This window comes from Pezoporus occidentalis, unplaced genomic scaffold (genome assembly GCF_034315485.1).
Source record: "Pezoporus occidentalis ecotype Australia unplaced genomic scaffold, CSIRO_AGI_Poc_V1 ctg21, whole genome shotgun sequence".
Taxonomy (NCBI): domain Eukaryota; kingdom Metazoa; phylum Chordata; class Aves; order Psittaciformes; family Psittacidae; genus Pezoporus; species Pezoporus occidentalis.
This window is the reverse complement of record NW_026913964.1, coordinates 6,212,602-6,237,888: the sequence shown is the minus strand read 5'-3', so window position 1 is coordinate 6,237,888 and position 25,287 is coordinate 6,212,602. Positions and strand designations below refer to the sequence as shown.

The 25,287-nt window shown below is 38.3% G+C and overlaps 1 long non-coding RNA gene across 3 annotated transcripts; it reads right to left on the bottom strand.

Annotated features, from left to right (window-relative positions):
• Positions 1–647: 647 nt before the first annotated feature.
• LOC134164001 (uncharacterized) lies at positions 648–22,938 on the bottom strand. 3 transcript variants are annotated; one of them, XR_009964945.1, is made up of 4 exons: positions 22,588–22,938; positions 5,881–6,090; positions 2,820–2,885; positions 648–751 (listed from the first exon to the last, which is right to left on the bottom strand). It is a non-coding gene; the product is annotated as an uncharacterized LOC134164001 (long non-coding RNA). The 3 variants fall into 3 exon arrangements; XR_009964946.1 differs by having other exon boundaries at positions 682–761; XR_009964944.1 differs by lacking the exon at positions 648–751 and having other exon boundaries at positions 2,807–2,885; positions 22,588–22,935.
• Between the last annotated feature and the right edge of the window lie 2,349 nt (positions 22,939–25,287).

Below are 25,287 nucleotides of genomic sequence, written 5' to 3'. Positions count from 1 at the left end.
CCAGCTCAGAGCAGAATAAAACTTCCAATCTAAAGCTGAAGAAAAAAGACCAAATGTCTTACTGCTCTTACCTTATTACTATTTATCACATTAATAGTACTGATAGTTTATGAATAATTTTCATCCTGTTTGGTTACATCAGTGTATTCAGAAAGTCATTCTGTCCTGGTATTTGCTTTTGCATTTCTCCACCCTCTAGACTACTATTACATAAGGCTTTTCATGGCTTTTTTCATCTGTCTTTAAATCCTCCCCTTCGAATTTTCCATCCTTTTTTAACCATTTCACATTTATTTATTCAGCATCCTCCCATTTGCCCTTGTTTCCCCTTTTGAAGAGTCTGTCCTAAGTTTTCTAGTGACAGCTTCTGTTTCTGATACTAATCTGCATCCATGCTACCAGAAAATAGGCAAAGCCAATATTAGGAATATAGCTGTTAGAGCCGTCTCTTTCATTAAGGAGACTTCCTTTCCACATGTTCATGCCTTGCTTGTGCAGCACATCTGCAAGGTCTGTTGAAGTCAAAGGTTTAGCTTTCCTCCTGTACCAAAATCTACTTGTCTCAGAAAGGAAAAGATGGCTAGATCTCAGTTCTCAAACCAGTTGTTCTGACAAGAGCTTGTCTATCCTACAGGTTGTTCTTGTTTAACAGAGTTGATTAAAACTCCTTGAAGGTCAACAAAAAAAAGTAAGCAGAACTCAACTTGATTCTTCCTTTTCCTTCAGCTGAAGTAGTCTCACTATTTAGCTTCTGAAGGGATCTTTGGCAGTTAGACAGTGAACACTGAGCAAGAATAACTTGTCAGAACCATGCATTTGTTATTTCGAGGATGAGTTATACATATGCTAAGACAAATGCTGCTCAAATATTAATTTAATAATATGGAATAAAATAGGAGGCTGCCTGCAAAAAAAAAAAACAAACCAAAAAAATCCTGCTATCATGTTATTCCAAGTCACAAAGGGCCATTTGTGATGGATTTGCAGGTTATTCAGAAATAACCATTTTATTATGTTGACAAAAGAAGAAACCTCAAGGGCTTGCTCTTTACAGTGGTGTGATAGGAACCTAAAGTATGCCTGTTGAAAAATGAACTAGCTAACAATGGGAGCTTGGCAGCAACTTCACCATTTATAGAGAAACTGTCTATCTAGTACAATCTGTATAAAAGAGACCTCGCTTAGGTTAGGGAAAGGTCACAAGTTACACAAAGTTTGGATAGTCTAAATGCATTACTGAAAACTAACTCTCCTGTGTATAGTAAATATTAATTGAATCTGTATTATTAAGAACATGCCAGGATTCAAAAGATTAAATAAGGAAGATGTAATTATGAGCTAAATAATAAACAGAGCAGTTTTAGTTCCCCTTGTGTTTTTCACTTTCCTGCTATTGTTTCATATATGGCTGTTATACAAAGAGCAGCTTAGGTCAGCTACTATAAATTATGGGTTTCGTACAATAGTAATCTACCAAAATTATTTCAGAGCTGGATCAAAGAGCTTCAAAAGACTTTCAAAAAAACTTTTCCACATCATAAAAAGGCTTCATTTTTATGCCCTATTTTTATAGGGATTTCTCAATTTAGAGTTGCATCTTACAGTATTCAATTGCTTAATTGGATACTATGTTATTGAAAGACACCAGATTTGAATAACTTATTTGCAGCCTCAATGAGCATGAAATGGTAATATGAAAACCCCTCTTTTTAAATACATTACCTGGCATGTTTTTCAGGCTGTTTTTTTTATCTGATCTAAGAGTGGAAAGATTTCTGTCTGTTAAGAAAGCCAACAAGTTTTCAAGTGAAATTTTATCTTTCTTCCCTTTACAACATGCAAATCATGTTTGCTAACAATCATTCACAACACTGATTCTGCATAGTGGCTTTTAGCTGGCATCATGTCCCTGTGTAAGATGTTCCCTTGCCCTCACTCCTGGGCAGGCTTTCACCTAATCTGAGCAATCACATGTCATCTGCACAGATCCATAGATGTGGCACTGCGATGTCAAAACAAAATGAAATGTCAATGCAAGAGTATGGAGACAAAGTAACTATATTGAAACCATGTCAGTGCACATCTACAGAGACCACGTTACTCTGTCAGTGTGATTTTAGGAAGATCACTTTGAAATGTTAAAATGAAATGAAACTAAGTCAATTAGGTAATAACAACTGAGGTTCAGGGATTAACTGAGGGCCTAAGGTGAAGCCAGTGACCATTAACCCAAGCTAGTTATTAATTCTCAGAGAAATATCCTTGGTTAAGGTTACTCTCATTATTAGAGAGTTTGGAGGTTTCTTTCCCCTGTATTGTATAAAGGTTTTTTGCTGTTGCCTCTAAGAATGACACCACAAAGTGTGGTGTTGAAGGGCAGTACAAGGCATATTAGTGCTAAGTAAAGTTTTCATAGAAAGTAAATCCACTTAATACCAGGCAAACAACTTGTGTATATATATATATACACACATATATATATATACACACACAGAGAGAGAGAGACATTTAACAGAGTTATCTTGATGTCCAGATGGCTGTCTATAAAGAGACAGTTTTACTATAACATATTTACCTCTGAGAACTTGCCAAATTAAAATAAAATTAACACGGAGAAGTGTTCATTGGCACGGCAACTACTATTTGTATGGCCCAAGTATTTATCATTAAAATAAAGCAGACATGTAAGCTGGTCAGAAAAAAACAGCAATATTAAATAATTCTTTTAAAAAAAATACCTAAAAAGCAGAGTCAAGGTTGCAAATTTTATGCCAATTCAGGTTTCTACCAATACTTTCTCATATAGAAGCCCCTGTTACCTGCGTGCTCTTCATAGATGTGTTCACAGAGGTCCTCAGGAAAGGGCAGTAACTCAACACTTGTCCCTGTCATACAGGATGGTAACTCACATCAAAGTGCTCATGAAAGCACAGAGACATTTCTGAAAGCTGACAAGCGACAGTGATGGTGAGAGAGCATGACATAGAAAAGGGGATGAGCTGCACCTGAAGGAGGTGAGGCCAGGCCTGGCCCTGCTGGTTTTAGATCTTGAACTGGGTATTTTGGAGCTTCTGTCTCCAATGTGAAGCTACACAGATGTGGTCACACCTCACAAAGTGCCTCAGGGATGCAAAGAACATTTCTGAAAGCACTTTGAAACTCAAAGTAGAAGAGTACTGTGAAAATGCAAGCTTTCTTACCAGAAAAGACTTTCCATTACAAATGGATATATTGGATTATTTTTCTTTTGCTTTTCCATAATAAGCATTCACACCACACTTCATTTTGTATTCTGCCTCAGCATGATACTCCATAATGAGTGGAAAAACATAAAAATTAATTTAATCAATTTGTTTCCATACTCACTTTAAGCAGCCTTATTTTAATGCGTTTGGCATTGCGTTACATACAAATGATGAAATACATGTAGAAAAAAAAATACCATAAAAATAAAAAAGTGAAGGCACAGTTGGGTCTGAAGACGTACAGGCAGTTTCATCCTTCCTCTGAGGCAAAACTGTCTATACAGATCAGCTTACATGTCTCTCTAATCTATCCTTAAAAAACTCCAGCCATAGAGATGCTTAAAAAGATTATGGGAATCCATTCCACTACCCATCTTTATTTAGTTAGAAACGTTTTCCAATGTCTTACCTAAATCTTTTTTTATATAATAAGCCTGTTACAACTCACTGAATTACAAATTAACATGGAGAAAGAATCTTGTGACTGCCTTTTTACTCTGACCTTACCCATATTTCAATATTTTTTTCTCAAATAAACACCACAAACTCTTCAAAAAATTTTTTCAAAATGTTTTGAATTTTATGATAGTTGTTACTTTACACTTGTCTGTTCCAGTTTGTCTATGTTATTTTGTTCCAGTTTTAGAAACAGCATCTCATGTACAAGATCCCTGCAAATATATTCCCTCAATGACCGGTTGGTGGCTTCTATTTAGCCTGGGGCCCTTTATAATGTCCACATCCAGATTCATCTTAAATTCATCATTTTTAATCCTATTATTCTTTTCCTTCTTGCACATATAGCTTGCTAGTGCATTTTTAGAGTTTTTACTTGCTGACTTCAAACTAATTAATTGGGGCCTATAGGGATGCTGGAGAGGGACTCTTCATTAGAGACTGTAGTGATAGGACAAGGGGTAACGGGTTAAAACATAAACAGGGGAAGTTTAGGCTGGATATAAGAAGGAAATTCTTTCCTGTTAGGGTGGTGAAGCACTGGAATAGGTTGCCCAGGGAGGTTGTGAATGCTCCATCCCTGGCAGTGTTCAAGGCCAGGTTGGACGAGGCCTTGGGTGATACGATTTAGCGTAAGGTGTCCCTGCCCACGGCAGGGGGGCTGGAACTAGATGATCTTAAGGTCCTTTCCAACCCTAACGATTCTATGATCTGTTAAATTCAGTTTGAATTCTAATCTCACCCTTTGAAAACACTTAAATACTTGTGTGATTAACAAAGCTTTGTACATGTGTAATCTGACTGGAGTCAGTAAGTTAAACATTCACTGTTTCAAGTCTGGTAACATGGATGAGTTTGATTGTTAGCTATCACCAATAAAACATAACACTAATGGGATGTATCTATTATAGAATGTCCATCATAAAACTCCTACCAGTCTTCATAGTCAGAGACATGTGGCTACAGCTCAGCTTGTGATAAACATTTACTGAAACAAAATACATACTAGGAAAGAGTATGTTAAATGGAGCATGCAGCAGCAACAAGTTCTTTTGCATAGATGCACATTTGCCATGGAGGTCCAAACAATTCTCGCGGTTGGCTTATCTTAATTCTGTTATGACTAGCCCAATTACTTAGCTATACTGATGAGCTCATACTGGCTTGCCAAAAAGTTGGTGGTGTGAAATGAAAGCACAGGAAAACTTGTGTTGACTGCAGCCTCCCTTTCTGTAAGGTTTGCTGTAGGCAGCCAAAGAGGGCAAGAGTTCATTGAGTTCTTTGTGCCCCCGCAACCTACAACCCCCGAAAACTCTGCACCATTTTCTGGCATGGTAAGCAGATGTGTCATAGGAATGTGAGATAATAAGAGTCACAGATTTACCTTTATCTCCCATTTACCTGATCCATGCTGTACTTAGCTTGAAACAATCCTGTATATTACTGCTATGCATAACTACTTTATGCTCCTTGACCAGAGATAGCTTTAAATTATGTAATACTAATGGGAGACAAACAAGAATTTTAAGTATCTAAGATTTGAGCAACAGTGGGGAGTTTTAATTATATCCCAGATAAGAGATCTCTTAGCTGGAAAAGTAGCATTGAAGAGTCTACTTAAAGGGAAAATATAATTTGTTATAGCTAGCCATTAGTGTGTAATTCACAGTCTTCCCACTTCTATTTTACAAGCTGCATACCTTTCTCCGTCATTCTTCAGTTACTCAGGCACAGGAACAAACATACAAAGTCAGTTTGTCAGGAAGGCTCAGAAAGAGACTCTGGTGGATCACAGCTTCCCACTGATCCACTAACAATGTTAAAACACCACTTCCTCTGTCTATTCAGCCCTTGTATGGCAAGCCCATAAGTGATGGCTTCCTGGTTTTATAAATACTAACAGCTAAACAGCAAAGCATTTTCTGATTTCTTGGCCCCATATTTCCTTCAAAGATAGCAAAAAGTATTTTCCCAAATTCTTTGGCAAGGCATGTTTGATGTGGATTGGGAGAGGAGGAAAGCAAAGGCAAGGACCCACAGTAAGGATGAAATCCCAGGTTTAGATCCACGCCTTGACAGTCCAGTGACAGAAGAACCAAATTATAACTATTTTAATCTATTTAGTTAGTTTTAGCATTTTGCTGTAAAGAATTGAATCAGCAACAGGATTAGTACTGACCTTAGCAGAACAAGTTGTTCGCTACATTGGCTTCTTTCAGGGGCTGAAAGCAGTTTTACAGCATGTTCCCATCATCTGCAGTTTTACTCTGATTTCTCGCTGTCTCTCTCCTCCTTGCTAAGGTCCTTTCTCTCAGCTCCACAGGTCCAGATTGAGAGGCAGCTTGTGAGACTTACATACTTAGCTAGATGCATTCCATTTGCCAGTGTGCTAAAAATGAAGATATAAATAATTGTTTCATTGTCTAGTTTATTTAATCTTTCTACATTGTTCTCACTTTCTAGAGTTCCATTCAACCACATGACTGGAATAATATCTTCATCAGAAAGATCTCATTTTATCTTCATCAGAAAGAACTCATTTTATCTGCTCAAGTTGTGGAGCCAGGTCTTCTGTCCTGTAAATCAGCACTCCTTCAGTAACTAAAAAACATTTACATATTTGCAGATTTACAATTATCAAAGCTCTGGTGATGCAATAAAAATCAATACTTGGATAAGGAAAACAGAGCTGATATACAGTGAAGTGAAATCTGTGGCCTCTACCAAAAATACCGTGATATAGACACCATAAGAATATAGGCAAGTTTCAGATGTAGTGGCAGAAAGTATTCTGTATGACGGATGAACACAGTAAGGGAACAGAGGTTTGTCATAAAATAAGGGATACCTTTGAGTTGATAAAGTTACCTCTGTGTACCATTGTTCATTTAGTGAAAAGGAAGCATGAAGTACTATTTTAATTCAGTCAAACAAGAAAAGAAAACACCACCACTGCTTTCAGAGGTGTAACTGATTTGTTCCAAAATCATTCACTGGGTGATGATATATAGCATACTGTAACATTATTTTGGTCATGTTTTAAATGATGTGTCTTGAGTTACTGATCCAGCTCAAGACATAAATTTCAGATCACAAAATGCTGGACAATTTTCAAATAAGTGAATGAGTGCTGATGCTGGGCTGCGTGCAAGACACAGACCAACCATTCTTCTGTATTTCTAAACACTGAAAGCTAAACAAGATGCATCTCCATGGGATGAAGTATGGCTGACCTGAATCAAGGAATGAAGGGAAATGCAACTGTCTTGTAATGCACTTTATCGACTTGTCTCCATATTTCAGTCTTCCTTACAATGAACTAACCACTTAGAATTTATGAGGTGGAGGTTAAGACAAACATTTGAACCCATGGATGAATACAGCTATAATGAAATAGCAATACAATGATGCTTTACTTCCCTTGTGCCCTAATGTGAGCTGTGCCACTGAGGGATTTTAAGTGTGCTAGGCTTGGCGTTTGGATTTTTTTCTGCTTGGCTATTAGTTGCTCTAGGTGGTAAATGTCTTAATTTCCCAATTATAGAAAAGGAAAGAAAAAAGGGAAAAAAAAATAAAGTACTTCAAGAAGGGCTGGGGGGAAGGAATGCCAGGAACACTGGGAGGCCAGGAGAGACAGTCAGAGGCCTGGTAATTTAATCAGAAAGTCTGTTCATATGCAATCTTCAGATTCAAAAGACTATCAGATTATACCGAAGGTGGTCAGAAGGACTTCTAGCATAATGTGTAAAGTGGAAAGACAAGAACTGGACTATCAGAACCTGAACAGTGTATTAGATATGACTTGTCTACTTGTGCAACTAGCAGATTTGTCACAGAAACAGTTCAGGCAGAATGACATAAGAAACTTCTGAACTGCAAGAGGAGATTTCTCTTTAAAGGACCTTGCTAACCAGGTGGCAAGACAAAAAGCCCAGCAAGCATGATACTAAGAAACACCACAGGTAATATCCTTATCAGGTTCCAGATTAGTCAGGGGAAGAGATGGGATTTATATGGTGAATTTATACTAAACTCTCTTACTTGGAGAAGTTAACCTTAAGTCTTAAAGAATGCAACTGAAGTTCTAAAGGTACAGGAAGCTTTCCTGGCTATACCATCAGGAACACATCACTACCATATTCTGCAACTCCTGTATGACACCCTACTTCAGCTACCTCTCTTGTCATTGCAGGGAGAGAGGCCTTGGCCTTACAGCAGTTCCATCTGGGACAATCTTCTAAAAACTTTCATCAAAAGTTATAGCTTGAAGTACAAAAATCATACTGTGTGAAATGAAGTATCTAGTGACCTCATCTGAGGCTCAGGGACAATTCAGTTGTGCAGCATAATCTAAGAGAAAACAACTTCCATAAGACATGTACAAAGCTAGAAACTTAGTGCAGATGCCTGCCTTGGACAGCCCACCTGCTAGGATTGTGAGTAAGAATTACTGATTGTGGGGTGCTCATCTTTGTATGTTCTACACTTGGGAAGTATTTAAAGTTTACTGGAGCAAACAGACTATGGTAATGAGACAGAAAAGGATTACAGCAGAACAAAAGCAGCCCAGTGCAATTCTAAAAATAGTCCTATTACAGCAGTAACTAAGAGCCCAGATCAGATATCTGCCTCTGACTTCAAAACAGCCTTGGATTCTTCCAGATACACAAATCTCATGCTGAAAAGTCCCAGTGAACACCTTCATTTGTTCTGCTAGTATTGTGTAAGGGTTGGTGAACTCTTCTGAGGCAACTGATCTAACAATACTCACAAGATGTTAGTTTTCCCTCTGCCCCTCTGACATAGGTAAACCGAGGCATTAAAATTAAGTTTGTTGCCAGAGACTGACTAAAACACAGACAGTACCTCAGTTTTTAAGTCCCAGGTGTAAAGGTGCTTCTGTACTCCTGTGCTTTGCTTTTTTGATTTATCATTTGTTTGGGGTTAGATTTTTTTGTTTGGTTCATTCTGTTTCCCATGTAACACTCAAAGTCAATCTTACACCACACAAACCAAAATATCTGCAGTGTACTGCTGTTGTTCTTGTGTGCTCGGATTACATTTTCTTCACAGCAAGGCAAAGCGAGATAGCTGTGTACGGAATATGAAGAGTATGCAAGTAAGTCAGCACCCATATTTGTTTTTTCATTTGCCCCATGAAATTCAGTATTGTTAGCAGCAGAAATAAGCAACTTAAATGTTCAGCCTTAGTTCTAAAAAGTCTTATACATAGCTCTTAGAAGTAATTTAGCCCTGCCACTGATGTTCAGAGGAAGATATTGACCACTTAATTCAGACAGACACACAGTGCAATCCATATACTACAACCTACAAGAGAGAACTTGTTGTCATATCTTCAAGAAATGAACTGAGAAATCATGAGTGGGATTTTTCTAGTGCAGCCAGCACTAGCTTAACTCATTGCCTCCAGACATCACTTGCCAATTATTTCACAGAATATATTATTTCAACTGAGATCAGTTAAACCAATTGCCAAATGCTCTTTAAAAATCCCTATCCCCCTTTATAAAAGACATCAGTTTGAAATTAAATGCAGCTGCATTTTTAATTTATTTTTATCTGAGAACATAGTTACATTGGATGCTCTCAATCAAGGAGAAGCAAATCAATTATATATCTGATTTGTTCAGGTATAAAGCTAACCTTTTTTTCTCATAATACAGACTATTATTTAGCAGGAGATGTAGTAAATGGTAAGGCAGAATCACAGTGGGATATTTACTGTTAGCAGAACGTTTGCTGTGGTCCCTAACAGAAAGAGCTTTAGTCACTGATGCATAACTGGAGCATAAAGCAGCTGTTACCAACTCTGCAAAGGTAAGAAGTCCATAGTATGAAATGCCGTTGAGCTCACACCACCATGTGCTGTGCAGCTTAACTTTTCCCAGGAAAGAAAATTGAAATCCTTATTTAGGGACCTCAGCTCCTCCCTGTGTCATTCACTAAAGGAGCTGTCCACCTCAGAAGGTGCCTTTGGAACCACCTCCAGACTGAAACGCACCTGAAGGTCAACATACCTACTGCAGCAGGAACAAGCTGGGGAGAGCTATATGCAAATTATTTTTTTCCCTTGAAACAGGAGTCTTTGAACATACCCATGTCTCCACCTACATACAATCCAAATCCTTAAATGTAAGTGCCAAAGTGCTTTCCCAATAAATAAATGTAAAAAATTCTTCCAAAGTACAGAAGACACAGAACCCTCTCTCAATACACTTGGCATGGAAAGGCAGGTGGTTACAGCACCTTTTTGGGATCAGAAGGATGCAAGTGGGAGTCCAAGCCCATGGGCACTATTAGCAGTCTCCATTTTCATCTGTCACAGTCATTGTGACAAAAACAGAACTCAAACTTCCTGGGACAGGAAGTGAGAATATGAAAGTGCATCACAGTACTATTTCAGGTATGTCCTCAGTCAATCTAAATCTATCCTTCATATAAAGGAGAAAACCAAATACATATTAATGTACTTACCAACATGCAATTGTACAAGAGGGACAGTAATTCACTCTCCTCCCATATGTGTTCTATAAAGAAAAAAGTTGCTATCACTGCACTTCAAGTAGAGATTGATTGATTCACCATATGTAGGTTTGCTTTTAAAGTAACATATAGTTGAAACCCCAGAGAGAAGTTCTGGATCCTAGCCAGGAAAAAAGCCTGAACAAGATGACAAGGTGATGGTGGTACAACTAAGGTGCTCCAGGGTACAGGCAGCAGCAGAACTTCAGGCTTGGGGGTAATTCTGGGGTCAAAAGCTAAGGTCATGTTTGCCCCAAACACCTGGGAAATGAGCTGCTGGAACCAGGATCTGCAGGAATGGTGTTCCGAGTTTAGACATCTAAATTAATTCCTTTTGGATGTGACCTCTAAGATTAGAGTAACAGAGACACAAGATAAAAGCTAACAAAAGAGAAGACAAATAGACTGACTTTTCATCTCGCTGGCAATATAGAGAAGCCTTTTCTTCACATGCTCAGCTACCTAACGTTTCTGATAAAACAGATGTTTTTGTAACCAGTATATATTTTTTCCATTATAAAAATTAAGTGGAAGGACTCAAAGTTTAAGGGATCTTTACTTGACTCTCAGCAGGACGTCCTTTTTTTATAGGTTTCTTCAATGGCACAGCCCAGTTAAACTCGTTTATAAATCTTATTCTGGAGGAGCTTAGCACAAAAGTAGCATCCAAAAAAAAAAAGAATGAGAGAAAGATAGCTTGTCTTTGTGTTTCATACAAAATTGTCCTAAACACCAGTATCAAATTTTCACCAGGTAGAGAATGACTTTCATGTTCATGTTTACCTCAATCTTCTGTCCATATCCTTTTAGTTGATGCCCGATAAATATAATTACACACTTCCAAGTTTTCCTGCTTCTGGGATGTTAAACCCAGTATTATCTGTTATCTCTTGCCAGATATTTTTGTGTTCAAACTGTGAAGTAAATAATCTACTGATTTGGCATAGCCTGAGTTCACAAAGAAAGTTCATCCAGAAAGTGCCACACACACCAAAAATTAAGCTAGTAAAAATATTTATGTACTCAGAAATGGGGGAGCTTTGCATCAAGTAGATCTCCATGACAGCCAATGGGGCCAGAAGTACCCTTTTATAGAGCAGCCCATTTTCTTTAGTATTTGAAGGATCTTGAGTCTTAGCTTTTACTGTTCTGTGCATTTTCTTTTCAGTCTTACAACCTCTCTAGCCTCCATACACTGAGATGTGGCCAGCTGCAAACTATATGGTGTTGAACACCCAATTCTCTGATTTATCACCATAGCTTATTACACAAGCAGGCCTTGCTGATTTAACAAACAGACATTAAGATCACAGTGGATCCTGTATAGCATTTTCGGAGTACACCAGAAGGCTGAACAGAACTCGCTCAGACACAAACAATTCTTGTACGATATAACAGGAATAGCAGGAAAACGACATTCACTACATAAAAAAAAAAATAAAGACAAAGAAAAAATACCCAACCAACCAGTGTAAGCTTGAAAACACTTGCCTCATTCTTCTGTGATTTGAGAAATGAAGTCTAGCACAGCAAAACAAAAATCAGAACTACATTTAATCTGTGAACAGCTCTTTTGATGAAATCTGTCATGTTTCTGGCTTCTTTTTTTCCTTGTGAAAAGAGCAAAAATGTTATTTTTCTTAAAGAATTTCCAAATGTTTTATCTTTAATAATGTTTCTGTATGACATAGTTCATCACCGCAGGCACTGTCTTGTTTGTTAATTCTTCCATTGTCAAAACAACATAACCAATATTTTATGACATTATAAATCTTGGACATCAGTCATAATATACAGATTTGCCATTATGTATGGGGTTGTCTATTCCGATATGTTTGAAAAGCCAGTCATGGCTGGTTATACATTAATCTGTTGCTATGAGCAGCATAATATTCTATATTGAAGCAGTCAACCTACTAATGGCATATGAATTTTTCAGTTGCTTTTGTTACTGTTTGTGGTTTTCCAGATGGTAAGAAATTAATCGCTTAGATTAAATATTTTTTAATGCTTTTTCTGCGAGTTCTATATTTGATGCAAGATTTGGCAAGTCCTCTGAAGTCTGGCCTCTTAAAGATACAGCCTTCCATCCAAAAAAGCTCAGGATCCCTATTCTTATGCTACTAAAATGCAAACAAGGAATAGAAATTTAGAGAGGAGAATCAAAAAAGGACATAACAGAAGTGATTCATAGTTTAATTTCATACAAAAGTGGTAAGCAAAATGTCACCTCACTAAGCCTTCAAAAGATCCAGTTCAGTAAATATGGCTCTTTCAGACCATTTTACAAAGATTCATCCATCAGCTGTCATTCTTCAGCAGAAGACACAAAGAAAGATTCAGGGCTGCCAGCACCCGATATACATATTTAAGAGACCTCTGTGCCTTTTTTTTGAGATAACTTGAAGAAAGAGCACAAAACAAAACCAGGAATACCAAAGTGCTTTGGGTGCCTTTTATTTTGATTTTTGGGTTCTTAATGCTGACATTTTTGAACTTGACTGGGGAAAGTAGAGAGGAGACCACGCAAGTCATTTCTGCATCTGTGGGTATTATGTGATCATTTAAAACCTCTAAATAAATAAAAATCCATGGATCCCATTTGTTCTGTTGCACAATTTGAGCAGGTCTAACACTGCAGAACCCAATGCAGCTACATTAGCAAATCACCAGAAATCTGAAAAGCTCAGTGTTACAAATGACAGGCCTTTTATGCTACAAATCAGCATGTCATCTCCTGCAAATTTTTAAGTCAGAAAAAGGAAGTGAAGAGGAAAAGGCAAGGGGCTTAAGGTCTTAAAAATCAATGACCAAAGAGACAATAGATCGCAGTGAGTATCTGTTTGGAATTGTGCAGTCCTATGTACCATGTTCTTAAACTCTAGTGGGACAAACATGAGCTTGGGACAAACATCAGCTCCCCAAAGTATGTGCTTAAACTGCCTGGAGAAACCCTCACTTGGTCAGAGATCACACCTAGGCTGACTTCTGTATTTCAAACTTCTGAAAATAACCAAAAGGAGGAATCTGCTTTAGGAAAAGCCACAAGAGCACAGCCAGCTCACTAGGAACATCATCAGGTAAACCACAATTAGCCGGTACAGACTGAACCTTGCAAGCCTCCTTCAGCAGCCAGCCACCCACCCCCAGCTGACATAGCGCATAAAAAACAGAGCGCACACGTGCTGTAGCCATCCTGCTCACTCTGAAAGTATTAAGAGGGTCCTGGAATATTTTCACAGGTGGGGTTTCATCACTCTAGAAATTGTTTTATTTCCCCACTGTTCTGTGGGTAAGATGCTTTCCCAGGGCACTGAAGATCTTCTCTAGGCAGGAGATCGCTAACCTGCAAGCTGTGCAGCCAGGCAATCCGAGGCTAGTCTACAAAGTCAGGCAGGGTGTTCCAGCAGTGCCAAGAGGAACACAGCAGTCACAAACCTCAGCCCTCTAGGCAGCCTTTGGACATTTGTTTACCTCTCAGTTTTCTCTCCCATTTGTATAGCTGATCAAGACAATGAAATATTGCAGGTTAAACTTAGAAGCAAGAACTGGGTTCTTTGTTTCAGGTTTTGTTTTGATCTTAAGTAAATACTGCATTCCTTTCTTCCTCTAGTTCCCCATTATTGCCAGTCAAGAATGTTCCTTCATTTGAAGTGATTCACAGTTTTGGAAGAACATATCACTGCAGAGATCCGAATACATATAGTTAGGTTTCCTTGCTACTGTGCACCACACCAATGGAAGGTCCTTGTTTTGCAGATGTTGCCATCCCTGACATTATATACATTTGGAAGATATCTTCAGTTACCAGTACAGTATTTGTGGCGAAAAAGAAAGCACTAGTCAACCTTAAAAAAAAAAAAAAAAGAAGAAATGAAGAAAGAGAAAACTAATGTTCACCACATGCACTGCCTTGAGAATTCAGATGAACTTTCTGTGCTTTTCTTTTGCTTTGGAAAAATGTGTAACCCATGACTTCAAATCATTTGCAAACTCCCCTGTTTTCATTTATTAACATAGGCTGACTACATGAGAGTACTATTTTAACCTTAGACTGGAATACTAATAAAATCCCTACACAATACCAGATATGTTTCATTTCAGCTTTCATTGTGTTATTATTTCAGTGGATCCCAAAAACATCTGATTGAAGTTACCTTAAAAGTTCTGCATTTCAATTAGGCACAGAACCAAATAAACTCCAGTGATCACAGTAAACTTGAACTTCTGGAAATTCAGATCTAAATCCAGGCTTTGCAGCTGTATTCCATCCCAAGTTTAAATGTGACTCAGAATCAGAGTGTTGTGGCTGCACACACAGTTTACAGGAAACATCTAATTCAACATTTTTTGTAGGTATTCCATCAAATTTCTGCCCAACTCTTCATACCAATACCTAAATTCAGACTTTTGCTTTCTTCCTGAACTGGCTAAAGCCTTAGCACACACATCAATTCACTACAGAATAAACATCATGGCACTGACTTGAATCCAAAACTCTCTGAACAACTGCTCCACATCTAAGTAATTGCACCAGCAGTAGTTGAGTCGTCTCCTTGTTTATATGGGGGAAGAGGGTAGCTGGAATCACAGCCAATGACTTTATCATACAACATGAAAAGCCTTTGGGCTATCTTCTCAGCTGGGATAAGTAAGCAGAACTCTATTGCTTTCTGGGTGAATGAGATTATAATTCAAATCAGAAGCATGGTGTTTGTTTATACCATAACAAAGTATCACAGAAGTGTATATCATAAGCCTTTAAGCACTGAGCTGAAGGTCCACAAAACCCATGAGTCTGAGCTTAGGTTTCAGCCACTCCACTGAAATTACGCTTATTTATTTCAGGATAGCAGTGCTGATGTGCACCAGCTGAGAATCTGGTGCTTCAACTCCTAGATGACAGCAGAAACCAACTACACGGGGAGAGAATCAGCTTGAGTGCAGAGCTGTACCCCTGATAAATGGGTACCAGCCATCTCTTACACAGCCAGGCCTGTTTCTTCCAAAAGCAAAATTAGGGAATAAATAAACACACAGAATAACACAAAGGATGTATTTCCTTAAGGAAATCCAAATGTGTATACTATGCTTCTCATTCCAGTACAAAGGATTTTGATCTTGAGTAACACTTAACCAGTTATTCATTTTATGTGCCTACAGCCCTTGTGATTCAAAACAAACTCCTATATAGAATGCCTTTCAGAACAAGCTATCCATTCAGTTAACTCAACGGCCTATGCTCAGCTAAAAAAAACTAAACCTCTCTTCCATGCACCAAAAAAAAAAAAAAAAAACCAAAACCAAAACAAACACCCAAACCAGCCAGCAAAAATAAACTCAAAGGGCAGTTTCTTCTGGTAACACATCCACACTGCCCTTCCCAGTGGGAGATAACACAGTATGTAACATTGCTGTGTTGCACAATAATTATGTAAGAGAAATCACATGTGGCATAAACAGAATCTGTAACAAAGAGTAGCAGTATATGTTCAAATAAACCACTGGTTATGTCAAAACTAATAACTTGTTTACTGTAGTGGACTCAGTAAGTTAACAAGTCCTATGAGCCTAATGACTTCATTATCTAATCCTCCCTCTTTTGCTCTTCATTGAGGCTGGAGCTTTTTTTTTTTTTCTTTCCAGGAATCATTAGGCTTATGTGAGCCAAACATATTGTTATTTGCTACTTTCTGCATGACCATTTTGGCATTCTTATGAGAGAAGACGGTGATTGTTCTGTCTAAATATGGGGGGGGGGGAGAGGGGGGATTATCACTGACTTGGGAAGTTATTAGGTTTGATGCAATATAGAGAACATTCACAGTCAGAAAACAGCATCTTTCATTTTTAGGAATGAAGGTAATTGTGCTTTGTGACAGTGCACATCCTTAAGATGTTATGTATCATTGCGTACTTAGAAAAGCAGTACACTTTTCATTGATCTTTCAATTTCATTTTGATTTAAAATGCAGATCTTTCCCTCCATTGAAATCTTAGCATTTTTATTTTAAAAATGCATCGGAAAAAATCCATTTCAGACATATGCAGCACCATAAATTACTTTTTGTGGTTGAAACAGTATTCGCTTATGTCATGGGTTGAACATCCTCCTTTATTAGAATGCTATTTATTGCCACCAGCTGCAGTGCTTAGCAAGGAAAGTTCTTGATACCAGCAATTGCTTTTCAGCACCAATGCTTCCGGCTGCTAATGGGGGCTTCTATTGCCAAATGCAGCCACTCCTCTTAAACTGTTCCTTCTGGTTCACAGACAGCTCCTGTCATTGTTACCCCGTGCAGGAGCTGGGGGAAAGAGACTGGATTTGAACCCACTGCTATGTAATCTCCTCAGCTAAAATCTCCTGTAACTTTAAAAGTCCTTGACAAATACCACTAGCTTGAATGCTGTCAAATGTGCTCAGGAAATCTACCCATCGTTAATGAACTTCCTTCAAAATTAAGAAGCAAGTTCAGCTTGTGAGCAAAGGACTTTTACATCACTAATCTCAGATCCAGAAAAAAGCAACAGGACTTATGTATGCATCAGCTACATAGTCACTGGTTTCTTAAATTTTAGAGCAGGGAGAAACCAGACAAAGGTAATTACTCTTCCTCTGTTAAGGGCTATTATTACTCCTGTACTAAGAGCACTGCTATTTTTTTTTTTTTTTTTTTGCCTATGGCATCCAGGAAAACTACACAGGAAGAGTATAAAACTGGCAGTGTCAACAGATGTCCTACTGAAGACCGTGTACCTTACACAGTAAACCTTCAAAGCAGTAGCATGTGTACTGCTCCTGTGTATGCAAATCCTGTTATTTCACTGATATCATTTGCACACATGCCTTCTTCACAGCTGAACCCTTGAAAAGCCATTGCATATAATTGGGCTCCACTAAGCAACAGAGGCAATCAGTGACAGGAGGAGACTGAACTCTTTTAACATGGGAAGAATTCCTTTCCTCCCTCAGAAGAGAAACACCCAGTAGGTCAAAGAGGAAGGTTTCTCTGCAGTATAGCACAGACAAGCCTGTCATACAGATGCCTGAACCACTGGAATCTAGACTGAAAAAAAAAAAAAAAGTGGAAAAAAAAAAGAAAAAAGACGAATCCTGAGCCTTCATGAAAACAATTCATTAAATAATAAGCAAATATATAAATTTTTATCTATATGAATGCTTAAAAAGCCTAAAGCCTTCAAGCTAGGGTCTTTGCAGAGGCTCTGCCACACAAGGCAACTATCTGGCAAGCATTCTGAAAGGTTTTTTTACTCACCGTGAATACTGATAAAAGTAGGTGTCCTGTTTATCCTACAGACAGATTACAAAAAAAATAATCATTCCTCTGCCCATAATGAAATTCTTTTACAGATTCAGGAAGTACAAGAGACATCTGAAAGTTAGAGTTATTTATGGGTCAAAATACAATTTACTATTTCTTATCTTGTCCCTGCAAATAATCCAAAAGTTAGCAAATTACTTTCTCCTTCGTATCTTTAAACTGAAGTATATGTTTCCTCTAAATGACTCAGAAACTGGCACAACAGTTTGACTGTGTTATGTGTGAATGAGCATGAAATACTTTCATGAAAATTACTATTTTCTTTGAATTTATATTTTCCTTGGGCCAAAGTCTGGGTTGTACTCTGCCCTGCACGCAACATTCTAATGTAAAGCCAGTATCTACTTCCCTACACTGGAGGAAGTCTGCTTCATTACACTGATCTCATTCTAGCCTTTTCTTTGGGAATTACAAGACAAGAGATATGATAATGTAATGTCATGAAGAACGGGTCCCTTAAACAGCTCCTCTCGTCTCTTCCAGCTGGACTTTGGCCAATTCAAATGGATGAGTGAGGGCCAACAGACATATTAGTGCAACCCTGTATTTAAAGCTAAATTATCCCCGAATGACCCTCGAGTCAATTTATGGGTGCAGAGACTAATGTACAATAGAGTCCAAAAAGACTCCAAAGCCTAGCTCTGGAAATGCCTTCACACAAGTCACTCGGGGAATACGGGGAGAAGAAGGGGTAAAATGTACATGTGCTCATTTGCTCATTTTCTGTGTTTGTGCAAATGTCCTATTTTGTGATTTTGTTTGTTTTTCATTTTTCCACCCATTTGTGACTAAAAAAAAAAACAAACCCCTCCGAGTTCCCATTATACCAACAGTCTGCTGATTCTAATTCTTACTGCTGTTTAGAACAGTAATTTATCTCTGCAGACAATTTGTCCCCAGGGAGCTCAGTAGTTCAGCAGTATAACTCTGCCTCGTCTCTGCAGATGCAAGAAATATCAGGTTGCGTGGCACATAAGCATCCTCCACGTTAGTAATGGTGAATGGTAGCCCTCTTAGTTCCCCTTCTCCTATGAGTCTTCCTGCACGAACACATCCTCGATTTCCTCATAAATTAATTTCTGTGCTGTGGAATAAGAAAGAGAAGCAAGCCAGCAGAAAGAATATACATAGGAGCATTCATTCCCTATTCCTTTCCTGGGCCTGGGGTCTTAAAAGAATGAGCAGAATTGGAGTCCAAAATTCAAATCACACAAACTCTCTGTTTAATTGGCTGCCAGGTTACCTGGCAGTAGTCTATGCAGGATGTTACTCCTGGTTTCCACAAAAGTTGCTTTGCTGTAAGTTTTGGGCAATTTTTGTAATTCTTCCTTGGTGTAGAGCAAACTTCTCATTATTTGATCAGGTTTGGGCTTTTCCCCCAACATCCCTGCTCAATATAAGGTTTCATTGTCACTGCTTTAATTTTCATCTTGCTTCACAATTATCAACTTGGCTTAATTTAAGCTACAACAGAAACTTGATAGGCTTTAATCAGTTCTCCTGACTCTCCCCAAAGTTTAATTTCAGAAACAGCTCAGTTTTTCAGAACAAGTTAACTATAAAGCACAAGCCCACCAAAAACTTTCGAGTAACAAAAAGAGGCATGCAGATGCACCAACATCCTCAGTTTATATAAATATCTTTTTTCTTTCACACAAGTAGAACCATTAATGACATTTTTAGGCCTAAGTATCTTAAATGCATCTTGAATTAAAAATTTTCAAGAAAAAAAAACAAAACAAAACATGTAGCCCAGAGGAGAGAGCAAGTAACTGTTACAACAGGGAAGAGGGACTGAGGGGGGTGATGTAATGAAAGGGAAATGATTTTAGCACGTTTTACTGCAATTTCAATAAGTTTAGTTATGATCATAAAAATTATGATAAGGGGAGCTTTCTGTTTTCTGGTCACTAATCTTACTTGCTTTCTTACAGAGGAGTTCACAATTATACACATCTTTCCTTTCCATGTAACACCATTTCCCATATAATCATACTGCTTTAGTGTTTTATTATTCAAGGCTGCTACTTTGCATTAGAGTAGGTAGCTGTTAAACATTGGGACAAGATTCTGGTAAGGTAATGCAGGTGGCCAGGTAGTGATTTCTATGCCAGTACCTGAGAGTCAGGCAGCAATAAAGCCTCCAGAACAGTCAACTTACAAGCCAAACTTCCTTGATCACCTAATTAAATGCAAGCAAGAGAGGTTTAGAGGATGCTTCCCCATATGCAACTAGTCAGTCTGGCAAGCAGGACCACCTTTCTTCATTTGCTCCTTTAGACACAATTATTCCCGCCAGCAGCAATAATCAAGGGCAGCACCTGGCCACTGTTTGAGAAAATGACGGTCCCATTGCCACCATCAGATATTTAAATGAAATCCTTGTAACAACCACACCATCAGTTTGCATATTGAACAGTATACATCTCTGAAGCAGTGATGCTTTCATCTACCTTATACAGATCATTTCTATGCCGGTGTTTCCAAAACAGAGAAGTAGGGCAAACTTTTCAAACCTGGCTGCCTGAAGCAATCTATCTATCCGCTTATCTGAGAAGCTTACCTGAGCAACCTAGTTTTTCAATGCAAGCCTCCCATTAAGTCACTATCAGAGACTTCCCAGAATCTTTTGCAGTGGCCTATATTTAGCAAATCTATAACTAGCCCTAAAAATGAAGCACAGGGGCAATTTAAAACCAACGGCCAGATTTTCAACAGTAACACAGAAGGATGTACTTCAGGTTTTGTTTTCCTAAATTCAGGGATTAGAAAGGTTAGGTTTCATAAGTGCTGAGCATGTACTTTGAAAAATATTAAGCATTATCTTGGCGCTTTAACAATCAAAAAGACACGCTGATGCAAAACGAATTCCTGCTTACTGTAACTACCTTTGATCAGCTCACCTTGGGATGGCAAGCTGGTTCAGCTGCTTTGTGACAGGCACATGAATGTGGCAGACCAACCAGAGTCACATGCTGTTGAAACCTCATGGCTACAGACATATTAAGAAAGGCAAGAGCAGTCCAAGGCTCAAGTTACCCCAGTAAAACCATATAATATCCAGGTAGCACCTATTCTGTCACACTACAGAACCCAAAATAAAATTTCTACCCATCGGAACAACTAAACTCCCATATTTAAGCAATCTGGACAACTGCCTGAGTGGATGATATGTCAGCTTTAGAAGAAAACAATTCTGTAAAGTTCATTTTGCAGAGAACAGAGAAAAAAAAGTAAAAAAAAAAAAACCCACACAAATCATGAAAAACCACAGCTGGTGGAACTTTAGAAGAAAACACAGCTTTCCTACCTCTATGAAAGACCCAAATAAATAAGGGCAAGAGATAAATCCAGACACTACTTCAGGAATTGCAAGAAGATTTTGCCAGAGAAATGTGTAGATGTTTTATTTGGATGCAGCTGGAAACTGAAAATTAAATGCATGCAATAATACAACAGAGCATGTGAGTACTCTTTGGGACTGTAAACTTATCTACTGAAAAACTTCTGTTCAAAAGCATTCCACAAAAATAGACTACAGCATCAAAGGGAGAACACTGCGTAGAATTTAATGTGAAGAAGGATAAGTCAGTGTTAATGGGAAAGAGAGACCATATTACAGATGCTGGTAGCCAAAACCAACAAGCTTGCTTTCACTAGATCTCAAAGAATAATTTTTATTTTACGTACTAGAATTATAGAAAGCCACAAAAAAAGTGAGACTTCCAGGGCTGGAAGTGAGAACATATTTCATCTCCAGCCAGAATACCAAGTCCGTTCCAAGGTTGAGTGACTAGAAGTCTTCCATCATCTCAAATACTTTTTTTCCATTTGCTTTCCCTCCTATTTTCAAAATGAGTGAGCAAGTATCGTCCATGTAACTCCAAGCACTGGATATACACATTTATTAATTTCATAAATATATAATTCAATGCTCTCTAAAGAACTATGTTTAATGCACACCACACTGCTGAAGTAAATCAAGTGTAATTTCAATTAAAGCTTAACATTTTAATTCTACATTTCTAATATTCCAATACTCTTCTGGGAAAGAAAATGAAAGGAAAAATGTTTTTACGATTTCTTCACATGCTATTCCCATATTCTAATAGTCAAATAACATTATAATTGTTATTTTGAGAATATTACTATACTGCAAGAAAAGTACAGCAGATATTAAAGATTAACCTGATCTTCTGTTAGCTAAACCAGAAACACTGTTAGATGTAGCACTTAATAATAGAAATATAAGATTTTATGACTTGTGACAAACTTATGCTAGGTTTTTATTTAAACAAAAGGATTTGTTAGCCATTCTGGGAATACAAATAGTTCTTTAGAAAGCAAAGCACCATTGGTGAACTTGAGAATGTCTATTAACAATCATAACCTGGAAGCAGTCACCAAATAACCATGGCCACAGAAGAAAGCTCTGTATACAGTGCCCACCAGGCTCTATTAGAACTGAAAATCACAAGCCACAATCTGGTTCCTAATTTACTGTTTCTACAAACTTTAGGAAAAAGAAAGAGCTGAAGGCATTAATGAAATAGAGCAATATGCTGCAAGTCAAGCTTTTTCAATAGGATATCTTAATTCAAAGATACAAGGAACACATCAACAACAGCAAAACAAGTATATTTTCAGCACACAAATTTATGCTTTAAGACAAGTAAGAAACAGAGAAGGCCTTTTAATTTGCCCCACAGAAATATTGCCTTGCCTTTACCTGATCTGGTGAACACTCCAAATGTTGTATCATACCATAACACAAGTACTCCAGCAGTTAAGAGACTTCCTTGAGCCCAGACAACCTCTCTAGCATGTTACTAGAGGAGCTTATCCAAACAGCTTAGCCAAGGCTGAAGCAGGGACACCGCTTGAGATTTCTTTGTACAAGCACAAGCAAATCAGTGGCCTCACACCAAAGCACATGAGTGCTCCAGCCAAAACCCAGAACACAGCTGATGGGTGTTTTGCATCCTGCAGGACATGCTCACCTCAGAGCAGTAAGCCAGCTGACAGCCGCCTGGCAGCAGGAAGCCTGGGTGGGATTTTCTGTTGACCTTTAAAGCCAATTGGCAGCTGCACTTCCAGGTTATTTATTGCTGCTGTAGGGAGAAATAAGGTCTCCTTGGAAAGGTCCCTCTCAGTCAGAGCTAAAGATTGCATGTGTATCAGCCATCTGCTGAGAGCTGCAGACAGTCATGTGTTAATTGCCTGCCCTGATATTACTGGAGTGAGGTTGCCCTCTGTTAGCATTTTATAGACTCAGGCCCGAAGGCTGCTGCAATAGTTAAGAATAAACAGAGCCCCTTAGCAAAGCCCTATTCAGTCAGAGCAAAATGCCATTTAGCCAAGCCTCGCTCTAAGTGTATAATAGAGTATATTTGGGGAAAAATAGGAGAAGCACCTGATAAAACTTCTTCCAGTATGGCCCTTCCAGCTTTCTGCAGCTTAGGAACGTCCTGAACCAGGAGGAATAGACTCTTCTCCATGCTTATATCTTTAAGGTTAAGAAGCAGCAGGTAGCAGACCTGCTTTCAATAATACCAATGCACAGGCTTGCATCTACCTGCTGCTGTGAACCTGGCAACTATTTACAGCCTTTTAGAAGGATGAGTGAACCTATTGCCAATATGTGCTAGAAGAGTGTGTGATAAATGCAAAGGAAAATTTAACGTTTTGATCTAGATTGTTAGAGAAAACAGTACTTCATCCATCGAATTTACATCTGTCCTATCTGGGTATTTATTGCTATAGTTCTGTGCTATGTAAGTAGAACAACAAAGGCAGTGGCAGTAGTCCTAGGAGCTTTGCAATAAGCTTCCACTGTGTCTGTATGTGCATAGGTGTTGCTTAGCACAGAAGAAGTTTTACTGCCATGTAACTCCAGCTAGTCCTAAGCATCAATCAGGCATGGCAGGTTACTACATAGGATCAGGTTGCTCTTGCTAGGGCATGTTTCCATGAGCATCAGGAGGTTCACCATTGCTGAAAGAACAAAATTACTAGAATCAGGTTGCAGTGGGTGACAGTGCAGCCTGATGTCCTCTCTGGTACTCCATGGTATGTGCTTGGTTTCCTACAATACCTTCATATGAGTATTAAGTCCACTTTTTTTTTTATATCACCTAAAATCACTTAGTAACACTCTGTTACATCCTATTAGAAAGGAAAACCCTCGTATTTAACTATGAATAGCTAGGATGTTAATTTCAAATTTCCTTATTGTACATATCACATTATTTTTTCAATTAAACTGATTCAGTGTTGGAATACAGCATAACTGTGCTTCCTTGAGTACTCTCATAGACAGCTGAACATCTGGAGGTAAAAAAATAGCCAACAACAGAAAATAAGAAATGCCACACAGGTTCTTCATATCAAGCTGAACAAAATTCCATAGTCCCTACACACTGCTTGAAAGTGGATATACAATATCTCCAAGAAAGGAGCCTTAGAACTTGAGACTATCAAGATAGAACAAGCGGTTCTAACTATGAAAATGTGTAAGTATATTCAGGGGGAATTCTAGGTTGCCATCGCTGCCATCTGCAAGAACCCTCTTCTGGGTTCCAACTTCTGCTGCTGTTAGTGTAAAGTGAGTATTACATTTTTGCTGCTATTTACACTGTATGCATCTCAAAGGTTTGCTTATTCTTAATTAAGATTAGATTGATGAAATTCCTCTTCAGAATTTTTAGTGTCTTCAAAAAACTTTCTGTTTTCATGAAGAGGCCTCCACTAGGACGGAAGTGGGAAAGAGTGTAGGGAACACAGGGAAGCAGGGAGAAAGAAAACAAAAAGGAGCTATCTGATTAGCCTCCATGTCCTACCAGCTTAAAGGCAGCGGAGCAAGTTACATTAGATTTTTACATATTTTACTCATAAAGTAAAGCTGCCTCAAGCACTGTTGATCTTGCTCAGCACATCACAGTGTCTCAATGACCTTGGTTGAATTGCAAGGGTGAAGTTTTTACACTGATGAACTGTTTCAGAAGGAAACAGAAGTCATGAGTGAGCATTTTTGTACTGCCAAACACTGTTCTGTCCCTTCTCATCTTCCTCTCTTAATGGGGATTGTTAGCATAATCATACTGACCACTGTTACTTCCTACGCATTTATCTATATGTAAGTGACTGTATATAAATGTAAATAAACCTGAGGTTTGCTCTTACCTGAATTGGCCTTGGGATTGTCTTTGGAATCAAAATAGCATGTGATCAAAATAGGAGTTTGTTTCTTTGTTAAAAGTTCCCTGCAGAATCGCCATGGTGCAGCAGCCAGTGTACAGTTTTCACACACCTCTCACATACTTAGTACGTTTTGTCTGTCTCACTGTATTTTGTGTACATTAATGAATTAAGTTTCAAGAAGGAACCATGTGAAGACTGTAATGATTAGTGTCATTTAAGGGACAATTTGAGTAAAAAGAGGCTAATGATGTAACCAAGTTTATCCAAGTGTCAGTGGCAAAACAAGACATACATAAAACCTTGAGCTCTAACTCACAGGTGATCACTCAGATCACAAGCTCCTCGCTGCCATTTCAGAAATGCCACTTATCATTACACAGTTTCTGTGATATATTTAGGCATATGTTCAATTAAATTAAACACTTTCATGCTGGTTTCAATCCTGTTATTTAATTTCTAAGATTCAAACCAAGCACTTACCCTTCTCTTCTGAAAATGCA